Raw genomic sequence first — 14732 nt, forward strand, 5'->3', positions numbered from 1 at the left:
TGTAACATTACAGAATTCATTATTGCATTACACTATGAGTGGATTTTTTTGTTTTTGTTTTTTGTTGTAAGTTTATTTTCGAATTTATGTAAAAAAGAACATCCGAAAAGAAAATGAAAATCAAAAAGACAAATCAAAGTGATAAGAATAACACAACAAATTAATTAACAATAGTTACAGCCATAGACTTTTTAACTCCTGTCATTGTCCATTACATATTTGAAAAGGAGTGGGAAGAAGAAAAAAAACATAAAAAAATTTAAAGTTAATAAGTCTGTTAATCTGCCTCATTGTCATTATTTGTTGCCTGTAACATTACATAATTCATTATCGCATTACACTATGAGCAGATTAAAGTTAATAAGTCTGTTAAACTGCCTCCTTGTCATTATTTGTTAAACCTGTAACATTGCAGAATTCATTAATTAACACATTAAGGTCAATGTAAAATAATAACCTTAATACATTGTCCCATTCATTTCATTTCCTGAATCGAATTCTCCGGGGATGTCCCCACCAATCTCAAAATCAAACCTACGCCTCTGCAATGAAACATAACAAAACAAAACAAAACATCTGAGACAGGACAGTGAAGAGATGTCGTCTGGTTGGCAGGGTAACAAACACAAAAACACCAGAGAAGCTCAGCGCAGTTCGGGAAAACTCTGGAACTTTCTGGAAAACAATGGCGCGCCTCAAGTCACAGCACGCGCGAGGTCCACTTAAATAGGGTCGATCCACAAAAATATGATAAAGGCTTATTGAAAGCGATCCTTGATCGTTGACTATTGTCAGACTCTTCTAAGTGCTAAAAAATACTCTGGGAAAAATCACTCGTGCAAAACTAACTCTCCTTCTAGCGCACTTACAAGGAAAACAGCGTATCACTATGATACGCACAGCTATTACAGCGTTACTCTCTTCACGAGCACAGCGCGTCTGTCTTCTTCAAAGCCAAATGTGCGACTGTCTTCTTCCTCTTCTCTTTCGCACACACACTATAGACAGCGCCACCCACAAAAATAAAAGTCCCTTGGTGAAAATATATCACCCATTACATTTCCCCCTGCTAAACCCTGCCATACCATCGACATCTCCAGACATCCTGCTCCTGAAACATAAAAACACATTTAAATGCAACATTATACACAAAATACACATTCTTTTCAATCTCAAACAAGTTCATACATATTTCTCATCACAACCTCAGTTAAGTTTTTTAACCTTATTTCATCAGATAATCATCTCTATACCTCACAGGTAATTTACCACGGTTTTGTCTTTCAGAGCGTCTGAGCTCTGGAAAATTTTCACATTCAAAATCTGAAACATCAGCATCATCAGAAAGTTCTTGTACTCCCCACTCTACTTCAGGGACCACATCTTCTACTACATTCTCTTGTTCTTGCATTACACTCCCTCTTTGTTCTACATCATTGGTTTCCATCTGTACCACCCTTTTATCTCTGTTCTGCACAGTGGCTGGAAAACACACAAGATCTGGGAATTCTGTTTCAGAGTCTGACTGGTTTACGGGTCTACGTGTGGTTGTACATGGCGTACTAGATGATGACAATGGAAATGTGCAGTGACGGAGCTGATCTCTATGTACTACTCTGGACGGACCCCCCTTTTCAGGTTTGACAGTAAATACAGGTATGTCTGAATGATTCTGCTTTACTACAATGTAGGGTGTATGTTCCCACTTGTCTTGAATCTTATTTCTGCCCCTATGTTTGTGATTACGTAGCAACACACGGTCACCAGGCCTTACAAGCGCTCCCGAGGACTTGCGGTCATACACTCTTTTCTGTCTCTTAGAGGCTTCCTGTGCAACTGTATTTGCAACTTCTACTGCAGTCTTTAGTCGGCTATGATGACTCTTCACCCAATCATCCAAGTTTTCTGCATCACTTTCCTCCAAATCCTTTCCACCCAAGACATCTAATGGAAGGCGCGCATCCCTCCCAAACATCAAGTAAAAGGGAGAATAGCCAGTAGATGAGTGGACGTGATTGTTGTATGCCATCACTAGCTCGGGTAGGTGAGTTTTCCAGTCTTTCTTCTTCTCAGGTGTCAACGTTCTCAGCATATTATGCATGGTGCGGTTGAACCGCTCGCACTGAGAGTTTCCTTGAGGATGATAGGGACTTGTACGACTTTTTCCAATACCATAGACTTTACAGAGTTCCTTGATCACTTGCGCCTCGAAACATCTTCCCTGATCTGAATGCAGATGTGCTGGACATCCATAGTACACAAACCAATGCTTTATGAGGGCCTTTGCAGTAGTACTCGCTGTTTGGTTCTTGGTTGGGATGGCAACTGTAAACCGAGTAAACATGTCCGTTAGAACTAGTACATTTTCATACCCTCCTGAGGACATTTCCAGCTGAGTGTAGTCCATTGCCAGGACTTCTAAAGGAGCAGTGACATTGCTGCAAGTCATCGGAGCACGGATTCTTGGAAAGACATCCTTTGCAAGGGTGCATCTTTTACACTGTTCTATCCACTCTTGAATGTCTTTAGACATGTTAGGCCAATAGTAGCTCCGTCTCATCAATGTCAGAGTACTCCTTTCTCCAAAATGACCTCCATGCTCATGTTGACTATCGTAAACTGAACACTGTAAGGGAGTCGGTACAACTAGCTGCTTAATTTTCTCCCCATCCCTTGGGTCGAGAATACATCTAAACATCACTCCATGATGCAACTGGAAACGGTCAAACTCTCTGAAAATCTTTTTCAACACTGGTGACATACTCTGTTGTTCCGCTCGGCTTGGTCTTTTATTTTTAAACACAGCATTGTATAGGGGAACTATGAAAGGATCACTTCTTTGCAACTCTTTAATTTCATCCCAGCTGTACCCGTTCACTACTTTCTTAATAGATGCTTGTACAGCCACTTGAACATCAGTTTCTTCCCGTTTGGACCCTTGCGCAGGCCACAGGCATGCACGCACTTCCTCAGTGTCCAGTCGGATGAAATCCTTCTCTGTGTCCTCTTGTTCAGGATCTTCCTTGAAGGGAATCCTCGACAATGCATCAGCATTAGCGTTCAATCGTCCAGGCTTATACAGAACCTCGAAATTAAGCTCCGCTAACTGCGCCACCCAGCGTTGCTCAACTGCTCCAAAATTAGCGGTCTCTAAATAACGCAGTGGATTATGGTTGGTGAGCACAGTGAATTTGGAAAACATCAGGTACTTAAGTGCCAACAGTTCCAATTTGAACGAACTGTAATATTTGTCATTTCTCTCTGACCCTCTCAGGCCTCTGCTTGCAAATGCAATGACTCACTCAGCTCTCCCTTGCTTTTGACTTAATACAGCTCCAAGACCCTGATGGCTCCCATCCGTAGTGAGGATAAAGGGAAGGCTAAAATCAGGGTAAGCGAGAACAGGTGGCGACATCAAGCATTGCTTCAATTTGTCAAATGCAGTCTGGCATTCGCTACTCCACCTGAACTGTTCAGAGACTTTCCTTTTGTCTTTGCTGCCCATTAGCGCATGCAACGGTTTTGCTGTTTGAGCAAACTTTGGCACGAACCGCCGGTAATAGCTCATAAATCCGATCAATTGTCTAACTTCACACTCTTTGGGACAGGCCAAGTATCCAAGGCTCTCAACTTTTCACTGTCAACCTTGATTCCTTCAGAGGAAATCACATGACCCAAGAATTTCACTTCAGCTCTGAAGAGAAAACATTTGCTTGGTTTCAACTTAAGGCCATGGCGCTTCAATCGATCAAAGACAAGACTAATCTTTTTTAGTGACTTTTAAAGTCTTTGGAAAATACGATAATATCATCCAGATACATCAATAGAACATCGATGGTCAAGTCCCCAAGGACTACGCCCATAAGGCGCTGGAATGTGGCAGGCGCTGGAATGTGGCTGGCGCATTGCACAGTCCGAACGGCATCCGCGTCCACTCAAATAGACCGAACGGGGTAGTGACGGCTGTCTTTTCACGATCACGCTCGCTCACAGCTACCTGGAAATAGCCGGCCGTCAGATCTAGGGTAGAGAACAACTGAGCATTCCCCAGTGCGTCCAGAGATTCTTCCACCCTAGGAAGCGGAAATGCATCTTTGCAGGTGACTTGGTTTAACCTTCTGTAATCACAACAGAAGCGCACACTGCCTTCTTTTTTTACCACTATTACTGCTGGGGACGCCCAGGGACTCGCACTCTCCCTAAGGATGCCTTGCGACACTAGGTCTTGCACATGCTTTTTAAATTCTTGGAAAACATGTGGCGGTACTCGACGGTGCCTTTGTTTTATTGGCAGAGCATCACCAGTGTGAATATCATGTGTCACCGCCTGTGTGTACCTGTAATCACTGTCACTTTTAGAGAATATGTCCCTGTACTTTACCAACAACTGGTTTAGTTCCTCTCTCTGTGTGGGTGTGAGCTTTTCATAATTCACTTGAACTGGTACTGGAAGATTGTCAGGGATCTTGACTGCTTGAACATGTGCCACTTGTCTAACATGAAGCGCCCCTTCCTTTTCCTCAAACTCCAGTGTATTCTCAGTTAACACTTCCCGTGGCTTGGACACTACTGCTACTCTGCATCTTGGGCTAAGTCTAATGGTTCGCTCACTTGAATTCATTACACGTACAGGAACTTTACCTCCTTCAGTTTTTGTTAGCACGTTGGCTACCAGGAGTCCCTTTGGTAGACTCACACCGGTGGTGGGCTCAATTAATACCTGGCATTTCAGCTTAGGTGACACTCTGCAACGGCCTTCAAACACCTTTTCACTTAGTGGAGGGATGATGATAGTCTGCTTTCCCCCAACTTTAACGAATCCAATTTTACCATCAGGGCTCAGAGATTCAGTATTTTCGACACTTGCTAGCACCCTTCTTATCTTTGCTTCTGTGGGTTGTCCACATTTGTTGGCTGTCTTTTCGCCCTTTCCTGTCACAAGCAGCGACTTAAACTCACTGATAATATTCATTCTAATGATTCCCGAGAGTCCTTTTACCTCCTTTGCTTCAGGGCTGATGTCGGTCAGCACTGTCTGGGAGGACCTTTCCCAAGCACTCCACATCAACGTACAAACATCCTAGCACCGGAATGTCTAGTCCGTTAGCTGCGGTGAGTCTAACCCAGTGAGCAGATGACAATTTCAGATCTTGCTCATCAAAGTGCTTCCTAAAGTGTGACTCGGTAATAGTGGACACTTCTGAGCCTGTATCCAGCAAGCAGTTGGTCTTAACACCAGCTATTCTAACTTCAACAGTCAGGCAATCTCCAAATGCACCCCTTTTCAACGTCTCTGTCACTTCATCAGTCCATGCAGCTGTATGACTTCTTATCATAGATGGCCCAGGGCTGGTTTGTGCAGTACTTGATGGAACATTTCCTATGTTAGTTCCAGCCATCCCTGTGGAACGTCGAGACTGATCAGTCACTTTAGCTGCTTCAACACCTAGTGAACAGCGCCTGCTAGTTTGCCCAGGTTCACCACATGAATAGCAGATGTATCGGCCATCACTGTCCTTCAAGGGTTGTCTTTCTGCACGGCTCTGCTGAAGTTGTACCCTGCTATTACTGTGTACTGCTTGGTAAAGCTCATCTTGACGAGCGGCGATCTTCTGTAGCTTCATGCAGTTTTTCCAGTGTTAATGTAGAGGAAGTTTGCTCTGCATCAGCATTAACTACTCTAACACGGGTACTGGGTTTTGGATAGTTTTGCATTTGTGTCTCCTCTTCTTCAGACCAGGTGATTGCAGCTTGCTTTACCTAAACAAACGTCAAACTTGCATCCTCTTTAACCCGCCTTTTCATCTCACGCCTCAGAAAATCATCTCGAAAGCCCAGGACAAGTTGTTCTTTTAACACACTTTCGGCCTCTGGAACCCTGAGTCTCTCTTGAAGGTCATATGCGTATGAGCGGATCGTCTCTCCTTGCATTTGCTTGCGTTCATAGAAATCTTTCAGTCTGGTTCCAATTGGCACTTTGTCTCCATAGGTGTCTAGCAGAACTTGAAAGATATCATCGGTAGATTTTTCGCCATCACCCAACATGAACCTCACAGTCGCTTTGGCTTCATCTTTGAGATGCTGTTTCGCCAACTCTACACGATCTTCTGCAGGTACTCTCATCACTTGGAAGGCAGATTTCATTGACGCAAACCCATTCTTCGACGCTTAACTCTCCAGTATTGGTCGAACGGCCACTGAACTCTGGAAGCTTCCTCTCCCTGGGAATATAAATGGTAGCTGGGGGTGCTTGAGCAGTGGCTTGATGCTCGACAACAGCTCTTGCTAGTGACAGGGCTTCTCTTTGCTCGGTTCTTGCTTGGTCGAGTGCTCCCGCCTGCTCGGCAAACCGCCTCTGCATCTCCGCCATCTCCCTCTTCAGTTCCTCAAACTCTGCCATTCTTAAGCTTGTAGGCCTGGGACTTGTGACACACAAAAAAAAGTAAATACAGTCTTATTCTATCCTGTTCGTGACGCCAAATGTAACGGGACTGTAAGTCTTGCCTCGTAGGGGAATATTACTATGTTACCTTGGAAGACCTAGAAGTGACAGGATCTTAGTCCCCACCCCCCGGTGCTTTGAGTCTCAGGATACACAGTTAGTGTGTATATGTTTTAGCTTACCTATTGTCTGATATACTGCAGGAATAAGAAGTGTGGGCTTCAGGTTTTTTTTTTACGATGATTATACATTTTAAGAATTGTTTAATTAAATGTCAACACGGTGGCTTCCTGAAGAATAAAAGGTGATGTAAAGTGATAACTCCAGCTCACGTTCCCACCCACCTAAACCTAATAGTGAAAGTGAGACGCCCCTACTCCAAGGTAAGTTCCAGAAATAATCTTCAGCTGTATTACTTTTAACAATTAATCATTTATTTTCTCTTTTTTAAGAAACTATTAATTCTTCTGAAAATAATTTTCACAGTTTACTGAAACAAAATAATAAAACTGAGAATAAAAGATTCTCTGAATTAGTCTTATAGACTTTATGAAACTTCAAGACATCAATTTCAAACACTCTATAACACTCTTCAGAGGTATATTTTCTAAATGAATTCCAATGTATAGACACAAATTAACTCACCAATAACACTGGATGGTACTTAACAAAATACTGAATAAAGTTGAAGACTCTTATAGTACAATTCAAACTAATCACTTCAATTAACTCGGATGACTCTTTCAGCTTCACATCAAATAGTTCAAATCACAGTTCAAGTGCAGTTCAAATAATCACTCTGTTCAGTTCCATCTAACTCAGTAAAATGTTCGTATAGATGTGTGTAAAGAACATTTGTACCAGACTGATCCCACGAAGACTCTCGATGCGTTGACTTGCGAATCAGCGATGACTGATTATGTGAGAACTTGTAATGACTTGTAACAATGAAACATAACAAAACAAAACATCTGAGACAGGACAGTGAAGAGATGTCGTCTGGTTGGCAGGGTAACAAACACAAAAACACCAGAGAAGCTCAGCGCAGTTCGGGAAAACTCTGGAACTTTCTGGAAAACAATGGCGCGCCTCAAGTCACAGCACGCGCGAGGTCCACTTAAATAGGGTCGATCCACAAAAATATGATAAAGGCTTATTGAATGCGATCCTTGATCGTTGACTATTGTCAGACTCTTCTAAGTGCTAAAAAATACTCTGGGAAAAATCACTCGTGCAAAACTAACTCTCCTTCTAGCGCACTTACAAGTGCACTAAAGCGATGCGCGGGAAAACAGCGTATCACTATGACACGGTTCACAGAAGACTCCAAAAACGCAGTTTGATAAAAAAACTAAAATTCCGTATTACGCCAGAAACAACAATGTTCTGAATGAAACTCACGGCTTCAGCAACTCTCTTTCATGCTCTCGGCCAGTCTCTTAACACCGTTCTCCGTCAAAAGCGTAATAAACTGAATTTCCGCTTTATCTACGTCTTCAGCTTCACACGTTCACTTCAAAGTACACTTAACTCACGTAACTTAAATTGACTGTGTGCCTCCATCGTCCTTAACAACTTCAGCTGAGAAAATGTCGATCTCTCGCACAGCTATTACAGCATTACTCTCGTCACGAGCACAGCGCGTCTGTCTTCTTCAAAGCCAAAGGTGCGACTGTCTTCTTCCTCTTCTCTTTCGCACACACTATAGACAGCGCCACCCACCAAAATAAAAGTCCCTTGGTGAAAATATATCACCATTACACATGTCATATATCTCTATGCAGATGTGTGTGTCTGTGTGTCGCATGCAGTTTGTTCAATACAGTAGTACTGTGGTGCTGTTTCCACCATGTTTTGATGCTTTCCAGAACTGTTTCGTCGCCGAGTATCTATTCATTGGATAAAGCTTGAACAGACAGTCTGGAAAGAAGGGCAGAAAAACACAAACGCATATGGCTTATTAATCCAGAAATGTGTAAATTTACAGCCTTACTCACAGCCTTTCTGCCGGTCTGTATCAAGATCCATTATGTGTGTACCATACACACAAATGAATTTACCTTTCAAACAATTAGACCAAACTGCAAGTCTCAAGACAAGACAAAAAAAACAAGAAATAAATCCATCAGCACGGATTCAACAATGTGTTTTCCTCCATTTTGGGGAAGCAAGTTTAAGCAGGTTAATCCCAAAGACATTGTGACCCATTTAATTGTGCTTAATATTCTCTATAAAAAATAAAAACATGAGAATAAAACATACAGATGAATGCAGGCACCACTGACTGAGACAATTATTTTAGTTTTGAAAAGAAGGTGTCAAGAAGACGCAAGTTTAAACCTGATTTGTGGGCATATTCAATATATTTGTACTTTTTTTTTATTTTTTATTTTTTTATTTATAACTAAAAATTAACTAATCTAGTTAACTAAAAAGTTGACCGATGTATTGTAAAGACTTAAATATGTATTATTCACGTAGCATAAAGTGGACATCTGGTGTTTTTTATAAAATTATTATTTTCTGTAAAGCTGTTACGGAACTATATGTAATGTGAAAAGAAAAGAAAATGGGGTTCGTACACATGCTTCAAAGTTAAATTTAAGGACTTTTAAGCACATTTGTATTTATTTTCAAGGACTATTATGTCATTCATTAAACAAATTCTTAATTTGTTAATTTTAAAATAAGTAATACATATTATATTTTAGAGCTGAAATTAACTATTATTTTCATAATTGATTAATCTTTGATTATTTCTTCGATTAATCGGATTAAAAAAATATATATTTTATTTCCTTTATTTTATTAAAATATGATTTTAAAAAACTGAAATGATAAAAGGGCATAAGTATTTGATTCTATACTCAGAAAACTTTGAATACAAACCAAATCATGAAAAGTTAACTTTGAATTTATTATTATTATTATTATAATTACTTTCAGTACATATGCAAAACAGTTCCTTTTATTACTTGTAAAACTTACAAAAAGTGTAAAATGATCCAGCAGTGTGGAGTGGGACAAAAAATCTGCCCAGCAGAGGGAAATGGAGACACGAGAATAGATATATTAATTATTCTGCCCAGCTGAAAAATACAGTGCATCTGGAAAGTATTCACAGCACTTCACTTTTTCCACATTTTGTTATGTTACAGCCTTATTCCAAAATTGATTAAATTCATTGTTTTTCTCAAAATTCTTCAAACAAAGACACACACCTGTCTATATAAGGTCCCACAGTTAACAGTGCATGTCAGAGCACAAACCAAGCAATGAAGTCCAAGGAATTGTCTGTAGACCTCCGAGACAGGATTGTATCGAGGCACAGATCTGGGGAAGGGTACAGACACATTTCTGCAGCACTGAAGGTCCCAGTGAGCACAGTGGCCACCATCATCCATAAATGGAAGAAGTTTGGAACCACCAGGACTCTTCCTAGAGCTGGCCGCCTGGCCAAACTGAGCGATCGGGAGAAGGGCCTTAGTCAGGAAGGTGACCAAGAACCCGACGGTCACTCTGACAGAGCTCCAACATTTCTCTGTGGAGAGAGGAGAACCTTCCAGAAGAACAACCATCTCTGCAGCACTCCACCAATCAGGCCTGTATGGTAGAGTGGCCAGACGGAAGCCACCCCTCAGTAAAGACACATGACAGCCCGTCTGGAGTTTGCCAAAAGGCACCTGAAGGACTCTCAGACCATGAGAAACAAATTTCTCTGGTCTGCTGAAACAAAGATTGAAATCTTTCGCCTGAATGGCAAGAGTCATGTCTGGAGGACACCAGGCACCGCTCATCACCTGGCCTACTCTATCCCTAAAGTGAAGCATAGTGGTGGCAGCATCATGCAGTGGGGATGTTTTTCAGCAGTAGGAACTGGGAGACTAGTCAGGATCGAGGGAAAGATGAATGCAGCAATGTACAGAGACATCCTTTATGAAAGATTCATCTTCCAATAGGACAACAACCCTAAGCACACAGCCAAGATAACAAAGGAGTGGCTATGGGACAACTCTGTGAATGTCCTTGAGTGGCCCAGCCAGAGCCCAGACTTGAACCCGATTTAACATCTCTGGAGAGATCTGAAAATGGCTGTGCCTGATGGAGCTTGAGGGGTCCTGCAAAGAAGAATGGGAGAAACTGCCCAAAAATAGGTGTGCAAAGCTTGTAGCATCATACACAAAAAGACTTGAGGCTGTAATTGGTTCCAAAGGTGCTTCAACAAAGTATTGAGCAAAGGCTGTGAATACTTCTGTACATGTGATTTTTTTTTTTTTTGTACAAAAAAATTCTAAATTTGCAAAGATTTCAAACAAACTTCTTTCACGTTGTCATTATGGGGTATTGTTTGTAGAATTGAGGAAAATAATGAATTTAATCAATTTTGGAATAAGGCTGTAACATAACAAAATGTGGAAAAAGTGAAGTGCTGTGAATACTTTCCGGATGCACTGTACATAGGCCTAATTATGTAAGTCAGATACATATTGTACACTGATGACATGCATTTTAAGTATTGTAAATGAATATTGTAGGTTTTAAAATAGTTTTGTCGCTGATAAAAAAATGTCTAAACTATTCTTTTCAAAATGATGTGCATGTTTATCCAGTAAAATAATGTTTGCCATGGTATAAATTTACTGGTGAAATCAGACATTACATTTAGCATTATCATGAGGTCTATCAAATATCAGGACCCTTAGCATTATTATACATTATATTCAGCATTATACACAGTTTAATAAAGTACAATCATCTGCAAACGCAGGGCAGATTCACTCTCGCGCTGAAAAGTCTCATCTCCGTGTTCCCTTCACTGTATTACATGCGCTCACATTATGAGAAACAAACTAAAACACTTTAAACCCCACACACGGAGACGTGAAAGCGCTGTTTGATGTTGCACCAGTGATTGCGCTCCCTTTCTCCATTGTGATCGTTTTGACTGACAGGATGCTGACAGGATGACTCGCATGTGGAAAAAAACAAACAGTTTTGCGAAATACGCGCCTGATTTTGAAATCATAACATATACATTATAAAACAGAAAATAGCAGTACAATGTAAGTCATGTGCTGTTGAGAAACAACTCTTAAGCGCATCAAACGGCACAATAATCTGTCAAACACCTGATGCACAACCTCCACATTAATCTGTGTGCATATAGTGGTCTTCTTTGAAGTGTTTATTAAGTGCTCTTGTGCGCTGGACAACTTTGGTCCTGTTTTTTTCCGCTTCAGGTTGTCTCTGCTGTTTTTCAAATGAGCTTCATCATGTAACACATTGACGTCACTGACGGAGCTTCTCCGTGCTCGTGGCATATCAAACTGATAATAATGAAATTCGTTGTCGATTATTTCCATTATCGATAATAATCGATTTTATCGATTAGTTGATGCAGCCCTAATGAATAGACATAAAACATAAAATTGGAACACTTTATACACCACTTACTAAAGCCCAAATAAATGCATTCTCTTCAGTGAGAAGGCTCTTACCATACACTAAGCTTACTACTTCAACCTACTAATATATACAGATTAATATTGTTACTGTTGGGTAAAGGTGCAAGAATAAAAAGCAATCCTCATCTAACCAGGACATAGAGAGTGAACAAAGCTGCAGGTTTGATCCTGCAGCTCTTGCAAACGAAATGGCACACGTGCTCAATAACAGAGAACTGAGCATAATATTAGCAACCGCATTCTCTAAGGCCTTGTTCAGACTGCCACTAAAAATCAGATTTTTTGCATATCCAGATTGTATCCAGATGAGTTTTTTGTAGTCTGGACAGAGAAAAACCACATGAAATCAGATTTTTTCCGAATCTGATTCAAACCACATCGGGTAGTGGTTTCAAATGCGATTTAAATCCGATTTTGTCAGATGCATCTCAGTCCGGACGCTCTGGCTGTTCAAATCAGATTTAAAACGGTCTTTTGCGTCACTCTTAGCACGACACACAATGATGACATCACAAATCGGTGAAGGAAATGCCGTACGTATTCATAACGACGATGTTGCATCGCTATTATCCCTCCAAGGTATTTCTACAAAGATATAAGAAGGACATTGATGTGGACTGCTCATTTTGTCAAACGGCTCAAGAAGACCTGCATCATTTATTTTGGACTTGTCCCCACTCTTGCACTTTTTGGCAAGATATCTGTACATTTATCTCCCAATATATTGACTCTGAATTCTCACTTTCCTATGACAATGTATTGTTTGGTTTTTTTACATACCCTTCTATCAAGGCAAATAATTTCTATATCATCAATCTGATGCTATTGCTGGCAAAATCACATATTCACAAATCTAAGTTCCCCAACCATAAACCTTCCTTTGCCATCTTTGAAAACGAAGTCAAACAATACATTAAGACAATCCTATACTCTAAAAACAGGAAAGCTATCAAGACCTTGCATCTATTTACCCTGTTTAACATCTTTCAGTGCTGATTTGTGATTTTTGTTTTTTGTATTTTTATTTTTTTGTTAGCCCTATGCTCCCCTGGTATTGTCTGCCTTTGTGAATTATATGTTTTCTGTATTGTTTATCAATGAATGCATCAATAAAAAAATAAAAAAATAAAAAACGTATTCAAAACAACAATGTACCCTTGCGCATTCTAAAATTGGCATGCCACCTGTCATCGTCAAAGGTCCCAAGGACACAGCACCCCTCACTGCACAGCGACGCCAGCCATGACTGCATCACGGAACATCACAATGTTTACCAGTCTCCTCCGTCGCTGACTTTTTTTCTTGTGCGATGGAGGATTTCTGCATAGAGACAGGACAAAGCACTTATTTGGAGAGCGAGATGATGCATAGTATAGAATCAATTCCATGCCACATATATTTGCAAAAATATAAAGTATTGCAAAATAAAATAAAGTTTTGCAAAACAAAAAATTTATTGAGCAAACAAAAAAATAAATGTTTAAACAAAAATTAAGTATCACAAACGTAAAATAAAGTATCGAGAGAAAAAAAGAAAGTTTTGCAAACAAAAATAAAGAATTGCAAAATATAAATAAAATATAGCAAAAACCAAGATGTAATTAATTGCAAAAATCAATGACTGTTGTAAAATAATCTAAAGATCTTTTATCCTTTTTGATCTCTGCAACAGATTTTTAGGCAGCAATGATTTTGCCACACATCTTTATCTTTGCAATGCCTACTAATTATGCAACGCTCCTTTTAATCTGCATTTCCATCACGTGTGAGCTCGTGATACCGTTTTGCCTTTGCTTCACTTTTCTCTGCGTTTCACTTTATGGCACTGTTTTGACGTGGGGGTGGAGTCAGGGGATTGGGGCGTGTACAACGGGCTCAGTGATGCCTCTCTGGAAGTTACGTCATTAGCTTGAGACACGGATCAAACATCATGGCTGAGCAAACGCATGCAGGTGGATCTCAGGTATATAAAGTTGATCAATCTTTATCAGTTATCTTTATCTTTATCTTTATATTTATATAATCTTTATCTTTATCAGTTCGCATCTGTTGTTGATTTGAAAGCATCGTCACGTGGTTACGCCTATGTTGTTACCAAAGCAACCCATGCAGATAGGTTGGTTATGTCTGAACGCGCAAATCTGATTTGATCACTTGCAATGAATAGTGCGGACAGTCTGCCTGAAAAGATCTGATTTGAGAAAACATCAGATTTGCCTGCAGTCTGAACATAGCCTAATAAGAGGTGCGCTGACATAATGATTAAAAAAACAAAACACATGAAATCTTATTGGTCACATAATTACAATGCATGCGACTTTTTTAAACTCAGGAATTGATATAGATACATACATTTAAAAATTAACTTGTTACACTGGACAATTAAAATGAACTCTTAAAAGAATCTTAAAGGAAATGGTGACTGTTTACAAGACCTGTACATGCTGATTATAGCCTACAGCTTAAATTCTAACCTAAAATCTCGATGTAACATACCATTCATTTTACCCAAGAATTTTACTGCATTGGTCATTCTAAAAAATAGCGTGGCACCATGGCTTAAATTTGTGGGTAAAACCAGAATGTTCGGGTGTAACGACTAATTAAAAAATTTGTCCCGAGCCGGTTTGTTTATAATTTTGCAAAATCTTTACTCGGATTTGGTTGTATTTAAAAAAAAATTGCATGTCCACAAATATTAAAACAGCAAATTAAATTGTATATGTGTACAGGGGACATTTAAGGTATAATACAGTTGCCACCCCACAAGCACACCCAGCCCCATCCTGGCCCCCCAGTCAAAATGGTCTAGAACTGCCACTGAC

Source organism: Xyrauchen texanus, chromosome 33 (assembly GCF_025860055.1).
Source record: "Xyrauchen texanus isolate HMW12.3.18 chromosome 33, RBS_HiC_50CHRs, whole genome shotgun sequence".
NCBI lineage: Eukaryota > Metazoa > Chordata > Actinopteri > Cypriniformes > Catostomidae > Xyrauchen > Xyrauchen texanus.